We start from the raw sequence: 14,422 nt of genomic DNA on the forward strand, positions 1-14,422 counted from the left end.
ACCTCACAGCAACAAGCCCACCCCAGGAGGTCCCATTGAGATTTGAACTCACATTGAAGGTTTCTAAGTCCTGAATAGTGATTCCAAAATAGCTTATTTCGAACTAGCACGTCTACACTGCAAGGAAACCTCAGAATAGTCTGAGGCAGGCTCCCCAGTGTGGACGAGCTGTCTCGATTTAGAGCCCTGGGAAGAATAACTTAGAATGGCCCCGGGGAGGGGCTAGTTCAAACTAGCAGCAGCGGCGCAGCTACATGGGCCTTATTTTGAAATAGCTAATTTGGAACAGGTGTTATTCTTCTTAGAATGAGGTTTGCAGAAGTCGGAATAAGCCGTCTGTTACTTCAGAATTATTTCAAAATAATGGAATTGCTGTGTAGACTCTTGCATTGTTATTGTGGAATAACGGCCATTGTTCCAAAAGAACTTTTGTGTGTGGACAGAACCTGCACAGCCCAAGAAATGTGATTGACAGCTCCTCCCCTCAATCCTTTTGTCAATTGAAGTGCAGGTCTCTGAAGACAGGGACCCAAGGTAACAACCTTGACTGCTTTCTGCTAAGGCCATGTTGGAGGGAAAAGAATGGCTCCTTCAAGCTGGAGTTGAACCAGCGACCTAAGGATCACTTGCCAAATACACACTACAGTCCTCCGCTCTGCCAGCTGAGCTATTGAAGGGTGCGTGAACAATGCTAATTTATCCATGTTGTTCCTTTTGCAAGTCTCAGGGCAACTTCTCCCCCAAGCAGATGGCATTGTTGGTGAGGGGCAGAGGAGCACAGGGGCTGTCACAGTAGCGAGGGAGGCGGCTGCAGCACAATTCCAGGCCTGGGGCACGTTGAACAACTGTTTGAAATATTTTTAAAACAAAAAAATACGAAAAACTTTAGGCTCCATCTGCACTGCAGGCTGCTTGCCCAAGAACTGTTTTGGGCAAAAGTTTTTGTGCAAGAGCACATCCACACTGCTATTCGCTTCATCCCCAAAACAAGGCGAGATAGCTTAGTTGTTTGAATGTTAGTTTACTAAATCCAGGGTAATGAGCTCAAACCTTGAGGTAACCATTTAAAGATCTGGGGCAAATCTGTCAGGTTCTTAGACCTTCATGAGCACAGGGACAGGACTAGCTGACCTCTCAAGGCTCCTTCCAGCTCTATGAGGTGGTTTATCTCCTTATAAAGAGCATGCATGGACACTCTCTTGTGCAAGAACGCTCTAATGCCTGTTTTAGCCATCTTTTCCAATGGTTTACTGTACATTTTCTTGTGCAAGAATGCACATTCAGGGTAAACACTCCGCTAGTTTTTGCACAAGAACAGCCATTCTTGGGCAAAAAGCCCACAGCAGAGACCATAGACATGCAGTGTGAAAAACCTCACAACAACAAGCCCACCCCAGCAGGTCCTATTGAGATTTGAACTCTAATTGCAGAATAAAAAGTTGGGAGAGCTGCCCCTTACAACATGGGACCAACAGGATACAATATGTGGGGGTACCTGGGATACTCAGTTTTCTGGCTGGCCTCTGCACTTCTGGTTTCCTTCCTGCTGCTTCATCTCTCTGGCTACGACTACACGGCACATTTATTTTGGAATAAGCTGGTCTTGAATAGTGATTACAAAATAGCTTATTTCGAACTAGCATGTCTGCTCTGCAGGGAAACCTCACAATAGTCTGAGGCAGGCTCGCCAGTGTAGACGAGCTACCTCGATTTAGAGCCCTGGGAAGAATAACTCAGAATGGCCCCGGGGAGGGGCTAGTTCAAACTAGCAGCAGTGGCGCAGCTACACAGGCCTTATTTTGAAATAGCTAATTTGGAACAGGTGTTATGCTTCGTAGAATGAGGTTTGCAGAAGTCGGAATAAGCCGTCTGTTACTTCAGAATTATTTCAAAATAACGGAATTGCTGGGTAGAGTCTTGCATTGTTATTGTGGAATAACGGCCATTGTTCCAAAAGATTTTGTGTGTGGACATAACCGGTGCAGCCCAAGAAATGTCATTGGCAGCTCCTGCCCACAATGCTTTTGTCAATTGCAGTGCAGGGCTCTGAAGACATAGACCCGAGATAACCAGCTTGGTTGCTTTCTGCTAAGGCCAGGCTGGAGAGAAAGGAATCCCTCCTTCAATCCAGAGTTGAACCAGCAGCCTAAGGATCACTCACCAAACACACTACAGTCCTCTGCTCTGCCAGCTGAGCTATTGAAGGTGCCTGAGCAGTGCTAGTTTGTCCAGGTTGTCCCTTCTGCAAGTCCCAGGACAACTTTTCCTCCAAGTAGATGGCATTGCTGATGAGGGGCAGAGGAGCACAGGGGCTGTCACAGGTACTTCACATGCAGACAGACCCCCTGAGTGAAACCTGAGCTAGATCCATCCATGTCTCAGCAAAAGGAAGAAAGTTGGGTTCTTCTCATGTGTCTTCTTTGTTCCAGAGTCTCTAGGGGTGAGGCATCAAAACCTTTTGTGCTGGCCGTAATGTTTTCCTTTATTTAAAATGAAGTTTGATCAACTAACATGAGACAGTTCAAACGCTTAATCATTTAATGATTTAAGTTAAAATTTACTCCCCAGCTGCAGCCCTAGCAAAATGGCTGGGGTGTGATTATGTCATTAGTGGCGAGTGTCCATTAGTAACCAAGAGTCCATGGAAAGGTTTGGAGAGGGCAGGGCACAGAAAAGGGGTGGGGTCTTGGGGAAGGGACGGGATAGATCCTGGCTTGCCCTGACGTTTAAAAGGTGCCCTTGGGGGCATGTGGCACCCTGAGCAGCCTGTGATGTTCCCTGCTTGAGCCCCAGAACCAGCCCTGAGTGACAGGCGTTGAGGGAGAGCAGCTCACACATGCCAAGGGGCTGGCCAGGGGCAGGACATGAGCCTGCAAGGGAGCAGTGACAACACAAGGAACTTTTGCAGCACCTCAGCTCATTGGTTGGGAGGCAGTGACCTCACAGAGGGTCCACGGCAACAGCCAGGTGGGACAGGCTGCAGGGCTGGGGCATTTCAGAGACCCCCATGGCCTGGCTGCCTGGAATCTCCTTTGTGAGGTTTCCCCTTGAGGGCAGAAGGGATTGAGGGTCCCAGCTGGGAGTGTCTCTGTGGAGATTTCCCCTTTCCCCAGGCTGCAGTGGGAGGGGCTGGCACTGAACTGGAGAGAGAGCTGGGAGAAGCAAGAGGAAGGGCTGCAAACATTCGATGAAGATGAGATTTGAACCCATGCATGCAAAGCACAATAGATTAGCAGTCCATCGCCTTAACCACTCAGCCACCTCATGTGAGCTGTTCAGGTTTGTTACCAATTACCCAAAGCCATCACTGCCAGGAACCTTTGTGCCACTCTCAGGCTGACCAGGGACACCCGGGCGGGAAGGTTTTGGCTTTTCACAATGTTCCCTGGGCTGTTGTACAAAGCTCACTGCTCGTAACAAACCCAAACACCCCTTGACTACATCTACGCTGCAGGCTTCTTACACAAGAACTGTTTTGTGCAAGAGTTCCTGCGCAAAATGTCTTGTGCAAGAGCACGTCCACACTGCCATGTGCTTTTGGGCAAGAATGTCTATGGCAGTGTGCACGCTCTCTTGTGCTGGAAAGCTCTGATGGCCATTTTAGCCATAGGGATTTCTTGCACAAAAAAACCCTGTTGCCCATTCATACTACCTTCTTGTGCAAGAGCTCTTGCACAAGAGGGTTTATTCCTCATGGGGAGAGGAATAACTCTTGCCCAAGAAGCCCTTTTGCTTCATTTTGCTGTAAACTTTCTTGCACAAGAACGCGCGTGCAGTGTAGATGTTCCTCAAGTTTATGCACAAGAACGGCCATTCTTGAGCAAGAAGCCTGCAGTGTAGATGTAGCCCCTGGGTGCCCAGAGAGGGGCTGGCTAGTCACAGTCTGGCTCGGCGCGCGCTCTGCAATGGGAAGATGTCCACGGAGCAGGCAGATGGCAGCGGCACACGGCTCTGGTGGGCCCAGCATCCAGAGGAGCGTTTCCGATATGAGCGTTTACTGACAGTGTCCGTCTCTGGTCTGATTTCACAGTGTGGTGAGACACTGGCACCCACAGCAGCATGGATGGGGTGGCTGGAGGGAGTGGCTGGCGGGCGGCTGGTAGGAGCAGTGGCAAGTGGCCAAGGGAGAGGGTGAGCCTCATTTGCATATCTAATGAGTCACCATTGTTGTGGAAGAGGCTCTTGCGCCAGAAGCTGACGGGGGACAATCAGCGGGCGGAGGGTTATTTTTTCTCCCCTCTGGGCTGATGTGGCTAGAACTGAGAAGAAAAGCCTCTTCCCTTCTCCTCAGAAGATGAAAATTGCAGTTGGTTCTCTCTCTGGTTCTACTAAAGCTGGACCCCAAGACTAGACTTTTTCTTTCTAAAACCCTGATGAAAACTGAGAGCCAATTGCTCACAGGCTGAGAAAGTGAGTTAAGGAAGGGCACCGCCCAGCATGGGGCTTGAATCCATGACCCTGAGATTAAGAGTCTCATGCTCTAGCAACTGAGCTAGCCAGGCTCTGTGTGAAACGTTTCCTACTATCCCATCACAGCATAACAGGAGCCAAGTGTTCTCCACTGCCTGACTCAAGGCTCTTTCTTGCCCCTAATGTGGGGTTCTGGTCTGTGGAGAGGTTTGAACTCGATCCCCACTCCCGACACACCCACTTCTTTCCCCACAAGGAACGGCCCCATTTCCATCTCTCCAGGGACAGGAGAAGGGCTCTGGCCTGTTCTCTGCAAAATGCTCAGCCTGTTTCATTTTCTGCAGGAACGAGTGGGATCCATGCACCATGTTCCCCAGTGACAAGTGTGTGTCCTCTTCCCCCCTTTCCACAGACACAGCAGGCCAGGGGGCTATGAGCCTCCAGAGGCCCCTTCCTACTTGGCCTCCCACAAAGCTGGGGTGAAAAGCTGCTAGACCCCAGCCCTCCTGGGCAAGGCCATGGCAGAGGTAGCAGGATTCACTCCCATCTTCTCCTGCCTGTGCCCTGGTGCTGAGGGGCCGGCCCCTTTCCTGCTGCCCCAACTCTTATTCCCACAATGCACTTTGTGCAGGGGCCGTTGGTCTTTCTGCCAAGGTGCGTGGCTGGGAGCCAGGACTCAGGGCCCTTCCCCCAATCCTCCCTCTGGCCCGCTCACACTGTCAGGCTGCCTCCAGCACAGGCTGAGCTCAGGGGTCAGGTGGGTGACCTGCCCTGCAGCAGTGATGGCATCAGACCCTTCCCGCTGGCCTGCTCCGTCTGGAGATGGAGCTCCAGTGGCCTCAGACACCCAGCAAGAGGAACAAAACTCTCTTTATTGAACCTCAGGTGATAGAAACCAAAACACCTGAACCTTGTAATAACCTCCTGAGTCTTAGTAGGTCCCACTGAGATTTGAACTCAGATTGCAGGATTCAGAGTCCTGAGTGCTGCCCTTTACACCATAGGACCTGTGGTGGGAAAGTGCAGTGGGCACCTCTGACTCTCAGCTCTCAGGCTGGCCTCTGCTCTCCTGGCTCCCTCCAGCTGCTTCATCTCCCAGGACTCCCTGTAAGAAATGTGTCACTTTCACCCCGGGAGCAGCTCAGCCATGCAAAGGAGCTGCCTGGGGCAGGACATTAGCCCTGGAGGGCAGGGGTGGGTGTGGCAGTGACATCACAAGGGCCTTTCGCAGCCCCTCAGCTTATTGGCTAAAGGAGGTTGGGAGGTGATGACCTCACAGAGAGTCCATGACAGTGGCCAGCTGGGACAGGCTGCAGGGCAGGGGCCATCTCAGAGCCTCCCCCCCCCCCATGGCTTTGCTGCAGGGAGTCTCCTTGAGAGTTGCCCTTGAGGCCTTTTCGGAGCCTTCTCCTTTCCCACGACTAACTGACCTAGATGACAGACGTCGCTGTGGAGAAGGGAAGAGCCTCCAAGAAGGCATCTGTAAATGCCGCAGGGGAGTTAGCTCAAGTGGTAGAGCGCTTGCTTAGCATGCAAGAGGCAGTGGGATTGATGCCCACATTCTCCAACTGCAGCTCAGCTCTTATCCCTTATTTTCACTGTCAGGGGCTCAGTGGCCCCCTCCCTCTTCCTACCAGCTCTCCCAAAAGAGACAGACCTGGCTCCCCTTTCTTTGCCACCAGCAATTGCCATGCTGCAAACCAGAGAGTGGAGATATCAGGCTCTGTGGTGCAATGGAAAGCATGTTGGACTTTTAAGCTGCAACAAAATACAGGACTATGTAGCACTTTATAGACTAACAAGATGGTTTATTAGATGATGAGCTTTCGTGGACCAGACCCACTTCCTCAGATCAAATAGTGGAAGAAAATTGTCACAACCATATATAGCAAAGGATACAATTAAAAAACCGAACACATATGAAAAGGACAAATCAAATTTCAGAACAGAACGGGGATACCGGGTGAATCCTCTGCTCTGGTGGGAGCAGCAGCAGGGTGGGTGAGTGCCCGGGGCAGGGGCTCCCCATTCTCCCTGGGACAGAGGCCCCTGTGGAGGCCCTGTGGGGGGAGGGTGGGGCAGGCTGTGCTGGAAGAGGCTGGGGGTGGGTGACTGAGTGGGGTGAGGATTGAAGAACAGGCCCCAGAAGCCTGATGCTGAAAGTCCCCCTCAGTCTGGAGTTTCACACCCTGACTGATCAGAATAACGTGACCTCCAGTGAGATACAGCCCCACAGCCCAGCCTAGGGATGGCTCAGCCAGTGGGTTAGAAGCACCGGGACACAGAGAGACTCAGGAGCTGCTCAGAGACAAGCACTGGCAAGAAGCAGAACAATTCCCTGAGCAGACGATTGGTTCTGGCTCATTTGCTGGGACTTAAGGAGAACAACAAAGTCCCGAGTCTCTTTCCTGTGACTGGCCCCTGCTCAGCCAATCAGAACTGGGACTAGAACTGGAAGGCTGTGTCTGCACTGGTGGGCTGTGTCTACACTGGTGGGTTATTGCGCAAGACGGGCCACACTGCCCACTCGCTCTTGTGCAAGAAGTTTTATAGTAAAGTGTAGAAGAAAGGGCTTCTTGCACAAGAGCTCTTCTCTTTTCTAGCAGGTGTAAGTCTTCTTGCACAAGAGCTCAGGACAGGGGTTTCTTGCACAATAGAGCATCCACACTGCCATGGATGCTCTTGCACAAAAGCACAGCAGCATGGATGTGCTCTTGCACAAGAACCTGCCAGTGCAGATATAGCCCATGGGACCTTTGGAGACAAAGTCCAGTCCCGTGCCTCACAGCAGGACAAAACAGCATCCAGATCCAATGTCTCGCCAAAGAAGGGAAGTTACCAGGAGTGGGGTTTGAAACCACGCAGACAAATGCTTACTAGCGCTTAAGTCCAACACCTTAACCACTTGGCCATCCTGGTGGTGCTAGGAAAAGCACACATGAAAAAGGTCTCTCCCCAAACAGCCCAGGGACTCGCTCTCAGAGCATCTGCCCGTCCCACCCCTGTACCAGGGCTTCCCACCGCAAGGACGAGAGCTGCCACCTCCCCACAGCGAGGAGGGAAGCAGGGAAAAGGGAAACCAAACGAGTCAAAACCCAACGTCCCCAGGGATTCCGAGGGACAGAGGCCTGGGAAGGAAAATATCCCTCCCCCCCTTCACCCAGTGTTTTCCCTGCCTTGCTTTCGGCCAGCCCCCAGGGATCAGGCCAGTGTTTCCAGCCTTTGTGTTTATACCATGGACAGACAAACCATTCACAAACCTTTGCCAGACCAGTAACATTTTATTTACATATCACTGCGCATGCGCAGACTGCACTGAGCGCCGCACCGGGCTAAAATCTACTCACCACGGGCGGGCAGATTGCCCTAAGTGCCGAGCCCTGCAGATCTGCATACACATTATGCAAATAAGTGTAAATATCTGCAAACACTGATCTGCTCGCTTCCCCAACCTCGCACGTGCTGGGAACTGGCAGCAGTTTCCCTGGACCCAGGCTGGGATCGAAGCCACCTCTGCTGGGAGCAGCCCTGGGCCAGATCCTCCTCCTAAAGCCCTGGGGGGCTGCTCTCTGGGGGAGGGGCGGGGGTATCTCTTACCTGCCCCCACAAGGGGCAGGGACTGGGCTGGGGGCACTGCCCTGGCAGAGGTTCCTACATTGCACCGGCCCTGCGGGAGATTCCCCCTCCTGGCAGGTGGCACTGGGGAGCTCTGAGACTCCAGGGCAAAGGCCTCCAGCCCCCCAGGCCTGGGATTAGGAGGCCCTGGAACCAGGCCCCCTGGAGTAGCACTGTGGATAGGGGGCTCTGACCAACAAGGGGGCTGGCCCCAGAGCCCAGGGCCTAAGCTTGCCCAGGCTCATACCAAGGGGCTCTCTGTGGTGCCAGGCGGGGGAGGGAGGCCAGGCCCAGGCCGGTGGGAGAAGGGGCAGCGCCTGCCAGGGCAGCAAGGGGAGCTGCAGGGAGCGAGACGCGGCGTTTCTGCCTGGATCACTCAAGGGTCATTCTGTGAGTGAAGCGCCAGTGACACCCCTGTGCTGCTGGGTTCTCCTGCCCCTCCCCTGCGAGGCCGTCTCCTTCGGGGGCTCTTGCCCTGGCACTCGTCCAAGGGCCACCTGGGCAAAGCAGCCTGCCCCAGGCACCTTCCATAGCTCAGCTGGCAGAGCAGAGGCCTGTAGCGGGTGCTCGGCAAGTGTCCTTAGGTTGCTGATTCGACTCCAGCTGAAAGGAGAGATTCTTCTCCCTCCCCCTGGCTGCAGGCTCGGCCTTAGGACCAGGCGGCTGCCTTGGGTCTGTCCCTTTGGGGCCTGGTGCTACAATTGACAAAAAGGTTTTGGGTACCAGCTGCCAATCAAATGTCTTGGGCTGCGCAGGCCTTGAGTCATGGCAAGAGCTGGAGGGGAATGGGGAATGGCTGCACTTTGGAATGGGAAGGGGGTGTCTAAGGAGGGCACCATGGCTTAGTTGGCTAAAGCGCCTGCCTCGTAAGCAGGAGATCCTGGGTTCAACTCCCAGTAGTGCCTTGTTGCCAGGTCAATGGGTCTTTTCTTCCCACCATTCTTCAACATGTATCTGGAGTTGGTTTTACCTTCAGTTGAGTTTGGTGGTTCCCTCACAGTGGGAGTAGGATAGTAGCAAAGGGCAGGAGGTGTCCTAGGGGTTTGGTTTAGTGAGGCTTAGCTAGACTTGCTAAATCAAGTTCTGGAAGATGGATTTCAGCAGCAAGCTCCATCTGAGTGAAGACATGGCCTAATGATGACTCACAGAAGCTACATCTACACTAGAAGTTTTCTCCTTAAAAAAAATATGTTAATGAGGGATTCAATTGCATGAGTCACATGAGTCACAATCTCATTTGCATATTTTCTGCCAATGGGATTGTTGTGCAAAAACAAGCAGTGCGAACATTTTTTTTTGCACAAAACCCCCTTTTTTCACAAGATTCTTATGCCCCCCCAGAAGAGGTATCCTGATCTTGCAGAAAAAGGGGGTTTTGCACAAAAAGAAAACTTCCACACTGCTTGTTTTTGCACAGCAACTCCAGCACAAAATCAGTTTGCCAGAAAATATGCAAATAAGATCATGACTCATGCAAATGAGACCCTCATTAGCACCGTTTTTGCTGAGAAAATTCATAGTGTAGTCATAGCCGGAGATTCTGGTGCTGATCATGCAATAGAAGCACATTATGTTTAAACAGCTGCTGTATGAATGTACCGGAAAGTCACAAGGATCAATGATCTGTGTGAAAGGCAGGTGGCCAGTAATTAGAGCCCCATGTATGTTGTGTGCACAAGGGAAGGTAGAATGTGCACCGGGCAGTCTGATAATGGTGTTTAGTGTATGTTTGTAACAGGCTCCTGCCCATCTCCGCTAGATTTGGGCACCTCCTCCACCAATTGCAATACACACTAGGCTGTTCCTCCCCAGTTGGGTGTGGTTCTTGTTCTTCTGTACAGCACAGCCCGTGGAGACCAAGGACCTGCCATTGGGCTTCCAAATCCCACCCTTGTTGAACGGATGGAAACAGAAACCAGACACACAGCGGGTTTGAGCTGGCTCCAGCTGAGGGACGGGTTTGCCTGGTTTATGGGCATTGGCACAGGACAGCAGTAAGGGTTCGTATTCATTTATAGAATCCAAAAAATAGAAACCTAGAATATAATGGAATTGGAGAGATAAATATTTCCATTGAATGGTCAGTTGGATTTGAAGTAACACTCATATAATTTGTAGTCTATCACTGAGCTACACTCCCTGATGTTTGCACTGTTAGGAGTTGAGAAGGGATCAAGAGGCTTTTGTAGCCCACTCACCCCTGGGCCTGTCTCCATCACTTCTGCCTCTGCCAGGTGAAGGGAGGCCGCTGGGCCCAGCATCTTTCTACCCAACCAGGGCTGGCTTTTGGGGAGGTGGAGGGGCCACTGGAGGCACTCGGTCCCCTGGCTGTGTCCAGGGGGAGGTGGCTCTGCTGAAAGCCAGACTGGTTTTCCTGTTGTTAGGCAGGACCCTGCAATCCATGTTCTCTCCTGCTTTTGTAGCCTCTGTTGCCTTCTGCAGATGTCCCTTCTGATGGGACAGGCACGTTCTTCTCAGGGTTTGGGTACGATGTTGCCTTAGGCAGGGGTGTGGCCAAACCACAGGCCTCGCTGTGAGCAGAATTCAAACCTACGCAGGGAAACCCTATTGGATTTCTAGTCCAACACCTTAACCACTCGGCCATCACAGCTCTAAGCAACAGCAGGCCAGGGAAACTGGCAAATAATCTCAGTGCCCAGGCTTGATGTCACCTGACAAAATTCACACAGCAAACCATTTCAACAGTCATGCAGAGGGGTCCTGGGTGCTCTGGTCTGAGGCTGGCTTAGAGGTGAGTTCAAGGGGAAACCTCACAAAGGAGATTCCAGGCAGCCAGGCCAGGGGGTCTCTGAGATGCCCCAGCCCTGCAGCCTGTCCCACCTGGCTGTTGCCATGGACCCTCTGTGAGGTCACTGCCTCCAGGCCAATGAGCTGAGGTGCTGCACAAGGCCCTTGTGATGTCACTGCTGCCTCCCAGGGCTCATGTCCTGCCCCTGGCCAGCCCCTTGGCCTGTGTGAGCTGCTCTCCCTGCCCCCCTCACTCAGGGCTGGTTCTGGGGCTCAAGCAGGGAACATCAGAGGCTGCTCAGGGGGCCACATTGCTAGGCCAGGGGCCCTCCTGTGGGGCTGTGAGTGTTGCTGTCCCTGCTGTACAGACACGGCCATAGAGCCTCAGGAGGCTGCAGCGGTGGGAGACACTTCCCTGGTTTCGGGAGGGAGACGAGATGTCAAGGCCCATGACTTGGAGCCAGCTACCGATACCCATGGAAAGCTGATTTTCAGAGGGGTGTGATCAGCCCTTCCTGTGCATCTGGCTTCTTCAAAGGGGCTTCATTAGGTGCTAGAAGTTGAAGAAGGGTCATTTAGAAGGGAGAATTTCTTTCCCTGGCAGACTTTTCTGTGTGCCCCAGTGGCCTAATGGACGAGGTACTGGCCTTCTAAGCCAGGGATTGTGGGTTAAAGTCCCACCTGGGGTGACAGTTTCTCATACTAACAAAGAGTTTACCTTCTTCTGCTCTCTGAAACAGTTGGCAAGGATGCCTGAGTGTTTTTCTCCTCAGCAGTGCACAAGAGAGAAGCTGTTGCCACTGGGCCTGCAGGGCAAGATGAGCTTTGCCTGCCCCCCTCAGCCTGACTCCCTACTTGGCCCCATTCCTGCCTTCCTTCTTGGGCTGACCCAGGGTCCAAAAGGGGCTGTGGCTGCTGCTGATGGAAGAAGCTCAGAGGCAAGGTGCTGGCAGCAAGAGATCCTGGCTGCCTTTTTTCCCTGGGTCTCAGTGCACCATGCCGGCCGCCAACCACCTTGACCAAACCTCAAACAGCTGGATGAGCCAGCCCACATCACAGTGAGTTGCTAGTGGCCCTGTCAGAGAAGAGCCATTGGCAGCTGCAGAGACATCCCTTCAGCTGCCGGATGCGCCTTCTGAAAGGGCTATTTGTGAGTTAGGTTCTGTTTGGTTGGCTAGCTCAGTTGGTTAGTACCTGGAATTAATAATACCAAGATTATGGGTTCAAGCCGTGTATGTGTCAAAGCTGCTCCCCACGAAAAGCGGTGAGAGGGAGCCCTTGGCTGTGGGACCCACTTGTGCCTGTTGTTCAGGGTTAAATAAGTTCTTCCCCAGGAGGCTGCCTGTTCTCTTCCCACCTTGCATTGGCTGGGAATCAAATCAAGCAAGGGACAGCAAATGCCAGGCACTGTCATTGTCTGGGACACAGATAAAAACCCTCTTGGAGCTGTGATCCCAGGAGGAGTCTCTGCAGGCCCTGCAGTCCAAGTGGAGGAACATGGACATTTATGGCTGAATGGCCAATGGTCTAGCAAAGAAAGGCCACCTCCCTCCTACCCCCACATCCTAGACAAAGTCAGAGCCAAGGAATCACAGCAGAGGTATGTGAGGGAAGAACCGCATTGGCTGGGAATTGAACCCAGATCAGCTACTTGGAAGACAGCTATGCTCACCACTATACCACCAATGCCTGCCTGCAAAGCGCCTGTGAAAATAAGTGAGGGAAGCCCACGTCTGCCATGAGGCTAGCCAGAGGTGAGAGGGTGCCTGTGTGGTTTGGGTAAAGCAGAACTTCTTGGCCATTAGCAAAGATCAGGAGTGGAGATACTGGGGTAGTGGCTGCCCTGCACTCTCCATGGTGTGAGGAGCTGGGCGGGAGAGGAGTCCCAGAGGTTGTTGGGTGGGAGAGTAGAGTTTATCAGACTTTGGGCTAAGCTCTAGAGCAGCCAAGGGAGAGGTGGGGAAGTGGCTTCTGGATACTCTGTGTGGCTCAGGGATGAGGACCAAGAGCCGTCCTTGTGTTTGTTGCTGTAAAGTGTTGTTTCTGGGTCCTTCGCCTAAGATGGAGCACTTCTGCCTTCCGGAGAGCCATGTCACAGGCACAAGCCCCCAGAGACCCCTCCAGGGACACTTCACAGGCAGGGCCGGACCGAGCCATTCCGGTGCCCCGGGCTGACAGTTCAATTGTGCCCCGGGTTGGGGGAGGGCGCATGCGCGGAGCTGGCAGTGGCAGGATGCACGTGCCTGACCCAGCCCGGCTACCACCAGTGGTGCGCAGCCCGAGGCTGCCTGGGGTGGGTAAGCCTGGCCATGCAGGGCCCTGCAGCCATGAGGAGAAAGGCGCTGCTGACCGGCGCTGCGGGGGTTAACGTGGCCCCCTTCCCCCGGGCAGCCGCTGCAGGGTGGCTGCTGGGAGCTACTGCAGCCCGCAATCCGGGAGCCGGGCCCGTGATGCCTGATGGCAGCTATAAAGGGCAGCTGCCCGGCTAGCCCAGGCCTTAATCCAGCCCTGGTCACAGGACCAAGCAAGGGGCAGAAACACTGGGCACTGTCAGTGTCTGGGCCAGAGATAACGTCCCTCTTGGAGCTGTGATCCGAGGGGGAGTCTCTGCAGGCCCGGCAGTCCAGGAGGAGGAATGTGGACATTTGTGAACATATGAACATAAGAATGGCCGTACTGGGTCAGATCAAAGGTCCATCTAGCCCAGTGTCCTGTCTGCCGACAGTGGCCAGCACCAGGTGCCCCGGAGGGGGTGGACCGAAGACAATGATCAAGCGATTTGTCTCCTGCCATCCCTCTCCAGCCTCTGACAAACAGAGGCCAGGAGCACCATTTTATCCCCTGGCTAATAGCTTTTATGGACCTAACCTCCATGAAATTATCTAACATATGGCCCAATGGCTGATGGCCTTGCAGAGAAAGGCCACCTCCCCCCTCCTGCATCCTAGACCAAATCAGACCAAAGGTCAATGAATTGCGGGAGGGGTATGTGAGGGCCTGTGAGGACAGGTCCCGCTCTGGGGAAGCACCGCAGCACTGTGCATACTGTGAGGAACTGGACCGAATCCCGGGGTGTGGGGAGCCCCTGTCTCCAGGGATAGTTGTGGAGTCTGGGATGGAGACACCTGGGAAGCAGCGGCTGCAGCTTCAGGATGACAACGCTGATGACCTGCAGCTCCAGGGGACGCAGGAGGACTCCCAAATGTCTTCAGGCAGTGGGGAGGGAACCTCAGGTGAGTGCTGGGAGGTTGCAACACCCAGGACATGTCGACACTTGCAGTCTCCTTCAGGAGAGGGATGCAAATGGAGACATTCAAAATTGTAAATGAAATTGAGATTTAAATATCCTGCGCTACATTTGCATAATCGCGTCCGGGCGCTGTTTCAAAATACTTTATTTTGAAATAAAAAACACCATTTAGATGCAGTTATTTGGGGAGAAAACCCTTCTTCCGAAATAACCCTTAAACACTCCCCTCTGGTCTGGACCTAACAGCAGTGTCAGCGTTTGCTAGTCGGGGCTCTGGACAGCACCTGCACAGAGGGAGATGGCAACTGCGGGGCGCCCTGGCCAACTGTCCCAATGTCTCACAGCAGAACAGACAGCAAAAGAGGCCAATGCAAACAGCCCCTGGCAGTGAGGGAGTCA

At 53.2% G+C, this 14,422-nt stretch overlaps 4 non-coding genes across 4 annotated transcripts; 1 reads left to right on the forward strand and 3 right to left on the reverse strand.

Annotated features, from left to right (window-relative positions):
* Positions 1-587: 587 nt before the first annotated feature.
* TRNAY-GUA (transfer RNA tyrosine (anticodon GUA)) lies at positions 588-677 on the reverse strand. Its single transcript is given in 2 exon segments — positions 588-623; positions 641-677. It is a non-coding gene; the product is annotated as a tRNA-Tyr (tRNA).
* An 8,179-nt stretch (positions 678-8,856) lies between these two features.
* Positions 8,857-8,930, forward strand: TRNAT-CGU (transfer RNA threonine (anticodon CGU)). Its single transcript has one exon. It is a non-coding gene; the product is annotated as a tRNA-Thr (tRNA).
* Positions 8,931-10,554: 1,624 nt separating this feature from the next.
* On the reverse strand, positions 10,555-10,636 carry TRNAS-AGA (transfer RNA serine (anticodon AGA)). The gene has a single exon. It is a non-coding gene; the product is annotated as a tRNA-Ser (tRNA).
* Positions 10,637-12,390: 1,754 nt separating this feature from the next.
* TRNAG-UCC (transfer RNA glycine (anticodon UCC)) lies at positions 12,391-12,462 on the reverse strand. The gene has a single exon. It is a non-coding gene; the product is annotated as a tRNA-Gly (tRNA).
* Positions 12,463-14,422: the final 1,960 nt, after the last annotated feature.

This window comes from Pelodiscus sinensis, chromosome 19 (assembly GCF_052426305.1).
Source record: "Pelodiscus sinensis isolate ZL-2025 chromosome 19, ASM5242630v1, whole genome shotgun sequence".
NCBI classification, from domain to species: Eukaryota; Metazoa; Chordata; order Testudines; family Trionychidae; genus Pelodiscus; species Pelodiscus sinensis.